At 38.6% G+C, this 10227-nt stretch overlaps 1 non-coding gene across 1 annotated transcript; it reads left to right on the top strand.

Moving 5' to 3' along the window:
• Positions 1-8275: 8275 nt before the first annotated feature.
• Trnai-aau lies at positions 8276-8349 on the top strand. Its single transcript has one exon. It is a non-coding gene; the product is annotated as a tRNA-Ile (tRNA).
• The last annotated feature ends 1878 nt before the right edge of the window (positions 8350-10227 follow it).

Consider the following 10227-nt stretch of genomic DNA (forward strand, 5'->3'; position numbering starts at 1 on the left):
CTCTGGTAAGGGGGTGTCCATTAATTACACTAGGTGACTTTGGGGATTGTAGGCCCATCCACCCACTTAGTGAGATATCGTGAGATTTGGCTCGACCCCCTCCCTCTTATCTGACGTGCGATTGTTTAAAATGCGTATTGATTTTAATATCATACGATTAAATATGATTTGATGCTTTCCCGGCGAAGGCTGTGGGTAATCTTATCTCAGGATTCTCTCCGGGTTAATTTTTCCATGGTGGACAACGTTTCAAGCTCCGACTCGGGGATCATCCTCAGGGCCGAACGTTGGCCACTATGGAAAAATTAACCCGGTGGGAATCCCAAGATGAGTTTACCCACATCAGGCGTTTACTTTTCATCCAATCGGTTTTAATATGCTTCTCATTGTATTTGTTGGCACAATTTTAAAATTGGTTCGTTTAACCTTTCTTCTCTGTCTAAGTTTATAGGCTACCATTACCAACTTGGCAAACGCCTTTTCGAGTGCTATCCGTGCTAAAATACAACAGTGGTAAGCACTAAAATGTGGAAAATTTTTACTATTGTTTTTTATTTAACCCTCATATGGATTTACAAATTTAGTTACGTGGTTGGATTTTCGGCGCCGCAGCGGCGCCACGTCATTTTTTGCTATTATCTTTCAAAGTCAGCGTGAATTTACAATGTTCGTGATTGATAATGGTAAATACATCTATTATCTTTGTTTCTCACCGTGTTTTGCTATATTTGACCCATTATTGTGGAAGTTATAACAAAAATTCTTGAACGCTGCATTCTTTTCCATTTGTTGCCGTAATGCTCTCTATTTCTGTTCCCTTTGTTTGTTATTTTCGAATGAAAGTTTTAATTTCGTGTGTAATGGTTGTTAGAAATATTTTTTCTGGTATGCTGTGCTGGAAAAACTCCGCTTTTTAATGTTTATATTGTTTATATTTTTATGTATCTAAATACTAAAAATGAGGACCGAATAAAATTCATTTATGCCCATATTACATAATTTTCCTTCACTGTGTCCACCCATATGTTTTGTCTTTGCAGTGTATACAGAAGGATAAGTTTTTAAACGTTAATAATGAAACAGCTGTAGGTGAAGTGAGAAGAAACGAGTGTTACTTTCGTAATTTTTACAGGATTCTGGCGATCAAGGCTATCTCGCGAATATTCTGGGAGCTTATAACCTGCAATTAAAAAAATAAACTCCTATGTGTTTTGAAATATAACGAATATGGTATATTTAGCGACGTGTCCAACAACACAACGCCGCTTCGGAGGTGGAGCTAGATGAGCCGGTATTTTTTTCCGACCGCGGAGCCCCCATCCCTCACTGAGGACGTTTCCTTAGACACGGACGAGTAAATGTGATGTGTGGGAGTGCACCTGCTGAGGTTTTACTCCTGGATTGGTGGGAAATCCAAGAAAATAACTTCTTAGAAGTATGGGTTATAGGTGGTAGGGAAAAAGGAACAGGCGCCTATTTTCTTTCGTCCAGCTCTGCATGAGGGACAGATGGAAGAATGTTCTGAGGTAACAAAAATACCCTCAAGTTTGGAGGACTTCCCTCATCTTTTCTTTCCGTAGAGTTTTACTGACCCTAACATTGAGACGATCCATACCTTCCCACTAAGCTCCCTTATTCGTCATTCACCACCTTCTTCCCCCCTCCCACAAAACTTGATTGAACTTCTCTCCACCCTAATGACCCACCCGAGCTGGACCTTCTTGGAATGAAGGGAGGGCCACTGCGAGGCGTTTTGACAAGACTTTTGTTCCTTGTCCCTCATGCAGCGATGGAAGGACAAAGAAAAAGAAGGCTATTGTATCTAATTGTCTCCTTGCACTCCCAACCTTTTTCGCGATAAGGGTTTTCTACTCTTACCTGGCCTAACGATCTGGGTATTCCCTGATCCTTGGCAGTCGACACACTACCACCTCTTCACCTCAAAACAGCCTACCTGGCATTCCTTCTCCTTACTCCTCCTCACTAACCCCTTCACTTAAGTAAAACCCCCAATAAATAAAATATCTGTGCATTTGAGTACACAAAGAAACGAGAATTATATTCACAAACTTTCACTTAACGGAAATTTTCTATTCTCCTATTCATCATGAAACGATTTTTACCATGTAAATACTGAAGTAATGGTCAGGAAAAAGAAATAATTTTCTATCACACAATTAGTTGGGTAGTTATCTTGATTTCACCCCAGTGGTAAACTGATACGTCATCGGTAATTATACAAACGCCAGCAATTTTTTAAATACTATCGTAGCTGCAAAGGAATATTTTCGAATGAGAAGTACAAGACATAACAGTAACCGTGCGATGTGTTCTTTACGGTAGTCGGTGAAACCTCTGAATCTCCTGGCAAGTACAGTTGCTCATTCAACGAGAAATATTCACACGACGGTGAGAAGGCAATATTCTACGATTTCAGATAATGCATTGTGTTAAAATTTTCTTAGAATTGCTGATTGGTGTAATTCTAAACGGAGTAACACTGGGATGTACTCAAAGGTGACTATCACCATGGCAGGTATGTGGACGCGGAGCGGAGAAGGTGCCCAAGCAAAACTAAGACGGAAGCCATGGAAAAAACAACCTAGCGTAGCCATGGGTTTCTATGAATAATTCTTGCAAAACGATGAAGTTTTGTCAATGAACGAGGCAAGCATAATGATTCTTAGCTGAAAGAAAAAGCACAATTGGTATTGTAATATTTTCCTTTTGTTAAACAATTTCACTTGATTTATAAGTTTTAAATATTAAATAATAGGATTATAAATAGATTATAGCATTTCATACGAAGCATAATTGCTTTGACATTAGCGTTCCGAGTGCAGTCCCTGACGTAGCGACGAGGAAATAATCGGCGCTAGGAAAACTAAGTCGGAGGCCCAGGAAATAAACAACTTTAGCCATGAGTTTCTGTGAATAATTCTTGTAAAAAGATGAAGTTTTGCCAATGAACATTATATCGAGGGACATTACGATTCTTAGCGAAAATAGAAAGCAAAATTAGCATAGCAATATTTTACTTTTGTTTAACAATTACATTTTGTTTATAAAGTTTAGAAAATTAAATAATATGATTATAAATAGATTATAGCATTTCATACGAAACATAATTGCTCTTACATTAACATTGAGAGTGCAGTCCCCGACGTAGCGACGAGGAAATACTGAGCGCCGCAGCGGCGCCATAAATCCAACGACGTAACTTTTTTCATTAGAGGCCAATAAAATGAAAACTATCGACACTATGCAAACAAAATTTTAGACGTAGACGAAGAAAGCAGAAAAAATAGACTACTGAAAATTTCAAAATGATCCATTGGAATCGAAACTTTTTACACCACTTTAAAAACCACGAGCGCCGCTAAGGCGCAGTGAATCCATATGAGGGTTAATATGGAGCAGTATTCTCATAAAATATATATTCATGCTTCATTGCATTGGATTTATTAAAAAATAAATAAATAAATAACATCTAACAATTATTTTTATTTAATAATAAAATAATCTTAAAAAATATTTTTATTTTTTATTTAAAAATATTAATTTTTAATGATAATATTATTAAAAATAATATTTTTAAATTATTTGATTTAATATCAGTTAAGACTAGCGTTTAAGATTACTAATATAGCAATTTTACAATATCTCTTCCGGAAAAAAATTTACGTGATACATGCCAGGACCCCCCGTTTCCCCCCACGTGAGATGGGGTGGGAATCGGCTTGCCCCCCTATACCCCTTAAAAGCCTCGCGGTATCTCGCCTCGCCCTAACGTATAAGAAAAAGAAAATTATCAAGTATGTGAGAGCTGGAAAGAATAACGTGATACGTTATTTCATCACTGAGAGATTAAGAGTTTTTTTTTCAAATTTCATGAAATATCAGGTGCATGTTCTTTTTTCTTCTTGTCCGTGACTCAAGGTCATCATTTCACGCTTAGTTCATAGCACACCCTCGCCTGCTCCTTTAGTTTGTTTGTCGTGTGTCATCCACGCTTAGCTCGTGTTAAGTCATTCTACCGGAAGGCTCTCGCGAGTGCACGCGCGTCGGCGTGAGCTCTCTTGTTTGATCACATGGGCGTGAAGATCACGCGCGGAAGGAAAGGAAGCGGAACGTGATTACGCAAGGGAGTGTTAGAAGGAAGTTGGATATATGAGCGAGTTGAGGGAGCCGATGAAAGTGTTAACACGCGCGCGAAAAGACCAGTTTACGCGTTATTGCGTGATAAATATACGCGATATTGCATGATAAATATTCGCGATATTGCACGATACTCAACCGTCCACTCAACCGTTCTTCTTAGCAATAGTTCGGCATCGCATACCTCACCTCAGATTCTCTTCATGTGCCGAAATACTTCATTTAATTGGTTTAATACACCCACCCACCGCCGATTGACATCGTACATCAAATTTCTTTACCGCATCATGAATGGGTCTTTCAGATGCAATGATCTCGTAACATTCTTTTGACTCCGCATTTCAGCTCGCAGAACCCGCAATACTGAAGCTCTACACCAGCCCAATTTCCGTCTGGCAATATCCCATAAATCCCTCTTTTACCGCTTACCTTCTATTTTCAATTCAATCTCAAATACTTATTCTCCTCTTGACCTCTTTGCCTCCCGCACCAGTTTTAATAACCAATTGAAAAGACTATCTTTTTGACACCCACCTTTTGTATGTATTGTATATGTTGAAAAGGTTGTTATTTGAGATTATTTTTTTCATGTTTTTCAATTATATTTACATAATTTATTTGGTTTATAAACCCAATGTAAAGGCCTTAGTGCCGTTTTAGGTGTTATATAAATAAATAAATAACGAAAAGTTGAAAAGCAGACTATTTATGGTCCTGCATGTAACAAGTTACGTCGTCAGTAGTCACTCCAGCGTTTACAAAGCTACTTTGCACCGAGCAAAGCAAAGTTACACCGAGTACGGAATTTTTCATTAAAAAATGCCATTTGTAAGTGGGCACCGAAAGTAAAAATTCAATCGCGACGTCTTTCGGGCGCATTTTTAGCGGCGCGCAGCGCAGGCCGGCGTCCACACCGTGGTCTCTACGGCGCGAATTAGTCGGCAACGATTAAAATTAATGTCCTAGTAGGAAGCCGAATTACCAGCAATGGATGAAGCAAGAAAGAAATAGTCATGATGAATGATAATTGAACTTTGAATTGAAGGCCTGAGGATAACGCAGTGCGTCGAAACCGCGGTCGTGATTGAATAAATATTTATGTGGAAAAACAAAGTTCAATTTTCATTCATTATGAAAAAATTCCACAAAGTAACGCCTCAAACTATCAACTTCAAAGAAATAGCCGGTAGAATAGCTCAAGCAAAGAGGGCCTTGTACACAGAGGAGAATCTTCTTACAGCTGAGAATACAAGCATAGAAGTAAGGAAACAATTCATCATATGCTACATGTGGAGCACGTTTCTCTATGGAAGCGAGGCTTGGACGTTAACAGCGGCAGAGGAGTCAAGAGTGAAAGCATTCGAAATGTGGTGCTAACGAAGAAATTTGAAGATAAAATGGATCGAACGTGTGGCTAATGAGGCAGTGTTGAGAATTGTGGGAGAAAAGAGAATTCACTTAAAAACCTTTAGGAAATGACGGGACAACGTTGTTGGGCACATTGAGAGATATGATGGCCTAATGAAAGCAATCGTAGAAAGACAAGTGGAAGGGAAGAAGGTCGATTTCGCAGCCGCAAACTTTTTTCCAAGATTTTTGCTTTATACTCTTAAACTATCTCTAGTAAATACCCTGATGAAAAATAGTAGAACTTATTTTTCTCAAACTAGGGGTATTGTGTACATTATGTCAGGTTTTGCCGGAAAAAAGGGTCCGCCATTTTTCGACATTATACCTCATCAATTTTAACCAAAATATTAAAAAATGATGAAAATGTAGATTAAGTATCGTATTATCGGAATACATGTTTTTTATTTCATGAAAATCCTTCCAAAACTCTACCAGCAGCTTAATTCTGAAAATTTTTCGAAGAAATACGAGATCGGGCGTGATTTTGGAAATTTAGTAATTTTTGCTCCTCTGTATCTTAGCAACCGATGGGATCTATGGAAAATGACTTATTTTGTCATGATTACCAATTTTTTGTGAGCATATGCATCAAATTTCAAGTCTCTACCTAAAAAAAAGCAATTTTGGACTTTTGTCCAGCTTTCTCCGATTTCGGACCACCGTGCGTTGGCAAGATTTTCCTTTCCCTGACTGTGCACGTATTAATTTGTTATAATGCGACCGTGTGGTGTGTATGTGGCTGTACTCTTGCATGCTGCACGTTGGTAATCGATCACCCCCTGCCATACACTCGGCAGCCTGAATTTTCCTACCATTTCTAACAGCATGTTTAGCATACACTAGCTTCTTAGGCAGATTACCTTCATCTGATCAACACCCTAGAGGTGGCTCGCAGCGAAATACGTAGATGTATCCCCTCATTACCTTCCGTTTGCACCTCCTTCCTGTCAAACCTCATCCCCTTTTTTTTCGGGAGCTCCACCCTTTACTGCCGAACCTGCCCCCGAATCGATGTGGAGGCCAGCCATGGGGTTGTAACGCAAGGGAGAAAGGGAAGCTGAATATGGCGTTGGGTTGCTGCGAAGAGGAGAATGGAGAACGAGATTTTTTTCGGAACAGGCTTGGATAAAAAAAAGGAGGCCAGGGAGTTGGGAAAATGAAAAATGTTTTTATGAGTTGTAAGACCGTTTTTCGGTCTAGAATATAAGAGGCCTGTTTTTTCACTTTTTTGTCCCAACATTGCGATAATAATCTATTTTTAAAATTTGTAATATGTAAGTGATGTCCGTTTCTCGCTTACAACAATGAGATATTGAATGGCAGGTAGGGTACTGTTTACCCAAGTTTTTTAGAGTATGAATCTTGCTGGTGGCCCGAAGAGTCGATCGAGTCTTTCCAAATAGCAGATATACGTCTCTTATCTCTGAGATATCTCGAGTGTCACATAAGATATCTCAGAGATATTCGAGAATTTTCCGAGGTGTCAGTATGTCCAAATAAAATGGTCTCTCAGATAACATATGAGACATCTCATGAAAGTCTCTCACGTGCCCCTTGAGACATAAGCGATGCATCTGAGACCTTACAGGAACGCCTTTGAAAGGTCTTAGTTCATTATGTAGTTACGGCGGGTCTGACCCCCTAGGTTTCGTGGTCGATATCACAATAAATATGTATAGTGACCTTTTGAAAATAAGAATTCCGTATTTAATCTCGCGACATTAATAATCACAACTTCAGGATTTCTCCGATAATAGGTATGGAAGGAGATGACGGCGTTTAAATATGCGAAGATTTATTTTCTGAGCATCTCACGATTACCTCTCTGAGACGTCCTCGAGACGTTCATTGCAATGTGGGTTGTCATATATATCGTAATTTCTTCGCAGCGAACCTATTGTTTGATAATAACCATGGATAATAGATTTCAAATATTACCCGGAGTAGATTCTAAATGCGGCTCGGTTTCGTGAAGAACTTATTTTGCTCTGCTATCTTCGACTATTTTCGATGTTCATTGACTGGATTGATCCTTCAATTTGTTATCAGTACAGCAAATAAGACCATCTAGTCATGGTACTACGATCCGAAAATTGGTATTCTGCAGCAGTCCATACCTCCCTTTCCGAAACTAGTGCTTTTATTTTTTTAAATCTTCTCTCTTTTGTCTTTCTTTACGTATTGCTTTGTGTCCCTCTGGGTGCATATCCTTCCATTTTTCCAATACTTCCTTTTTTTGCTCCGAAAGACATCCATTAGAGTAATACGGTCCAAAGATATAAAAATAGCTATTTGAATTCCACGTTAAATTTTCCAGTGAAATGCTGATCGTAAATATTGAGGGAATAGAGAAAATGACAGAAAAAGGTACGGTAAAACTGACCTTGCGATCTGAAAGATTAGCTCAGATTGTCACATTGTCGTAGGTCAGTTAAATTCTTAAGCTAAGCCCATTCATCGTGTTCATACTGGGAAATTATGCTAGGCATGAATTCGTTGGCCCCATTTTGGCATGATTAATTCTTGAACTAAAAAGATATACCAAACAAATTATCCCAAAAAATGAGTATTAAATTATATAATTTCAAACACATATTTATATTGTTTGAATTTGGTCGTATAATTTTCTGACGCAGCGTCTCTCTTGTCTCGTGGTTGCTTTCTCTTGTCTCCCGTTTTATCATTGATACATCAATTCATCGCAAGCGGCCCATTAGCTCAGTTGGTTAGAGCGTCGTGCTAATAACGCGAAGGTCGTGGGTTCGATCCCCCCATGGGCCAGAATTTTTTCGTTACGAGTAAAATGATATCTTTGATAGACGTGTGATATTTTTTCTCGGCCCCAACGCCCGCTTAACGGTAAATCATAAATTATTATTTAAGTTTCTGTACGCTTTATAAGTTATACGCGGTAGGTTATTAACTATGGGTGATATTCTAATATGTGTGGTAATAGAAAAATTTTCTAAATCTGCAAAAGTGACTGCAATTCTCGCATTTATTGATATGCTGTTGGCCTCCAAGGTACCTTTTCCCAAGTTAGTTCCTTTTCCCCTGATGCCAGTATTCAATCTTGAGAGGATTATTGTCAACTACTCTAAAAATTGATTTCCCCACCAGTAAAAGGCGTTTACCTTGGTAACGAGAATATTTCGGGAATTTTCGTCAAAAACAGCCAGACGGCTGGTGGCATCAATTCCTGTAGATTTTCTTCTTTTTTGATCATCTCCTGTAGAGAATAATGTTTTTGAATTTATTTAAGAGTGCCATCTCCACGTTTTTTCTCTTCAGATAATTGTTACTCCGATGCAAAAATGGCCTCGGTTACTATAAATTTACCAATGGCAACGGTTTCTTTATTTATAATATTACTGGTGGCCCTCGGTAGGACGACTGATTGCATGTTTGATCTATCTCCATTTATATTTTTGTGGTCATACTCCATTTTCGCAGTATTTTTTTTTCAGTTTCCTACCCTATTGGGTATTGTTTGACCCATATTTCCTCGAGGAAAACTCTTTGCAATATTCTGTCCTTTGCATTGATTTTCTTATAAGAATTTATAACCGTTAGAAATTTCCTCAAAATATGAATAGCTATCTTGGAAGAAATATTATCAGCACTTTTGATATTTTTGTGATCATCATCATTAGTCAACAATCCTAACATTGGCATTACGGAGCTCTCCATTCCGCAGTTCTATCCGCTAGCCTTTTCATAGAGACGTATTTCTTCTCTTTTACAACCTTTATAACCTGTCCTTGGTACCTCATTTTGGGACGTCCCTTACCCTACTGCCCTCGCACCTGTATTTTTTTAATGTCTTCGTTATTAAGGAACAATAGGGATATTGAATCAGTATATCAATGCTGGATATTAATTGTGCATGTTTTCTATTCGCAGGAATTTCATGTATGAACGATTTTCAGCATTGTTCCTCAGTGATTTATTTTCCTCTGATGACGAGGGTGGCCTTCGTGCAGAGAAAATCACGAACTGCTAGCAGACTATCACTTCTTTAAATTGGTGAGTAATTGATTTCTCATTGTAAATAGATCGATTGGTCCGAAGAGCAAGTTTCGGAGACTCGTTTCCGTGTCACAAAATCTTTTGTGCTACCGTTCTCGTCAAGGTGAAACCTATTTTTCCCCAGTGCAAATCGTATCCTACGGGCTTGCATAATGCAACTCCTGCGGCAGCTTAGGATTCAGGCAACGGCTAAGTGCTCACCAGGAAGGAGAGGTGTTGTAATCCACGTCACCCGGCAGAGCTATATCTAGAGCAGAATGTGGGTCATGGTCAATGCTGATCTTGAATAACAAGAAGCACCACGGCTAACCAGGGTTTTATTTATTCTTTGATGAAAAAATTAGGTGTAGGTAAATGTTGAATTTATTTCTTCCCGGCGTATAGTTTGCACGAATATTTCTCGGTTGTACCTCCGGGTATCGATTCGGGTGTTTGGTCTCAACATTATAAATGCTTAATTACCGTTGTACTTTAATTAATGAACTGAATGTCCATTTGGGAAAATAGTTTTAAAATTTCTCAGTAGATGGCGTTAGTTATATTTTTAGGCAGTAACTTCTTCAACAGCTCTGTTTTGATCGATTTAATGATAACATTTAAAATAGACGCTGTTCTCCGAGCGATCAAAAG

Source organism: Ischnura elegans, chromosome 9, assembly GCF_921293095.1.
Source record: "Ischnura elegans chromosome 9, ioIscEleg1.1, whole genome shotgun sequence".
NCBI classification, from domain to species: domain Eukaryota; kingdom Metazoa; phylum Arthropoda; class Insecta; order Odonata; family Coenagrionidae; genus Ischnura; species Ischnura elegans.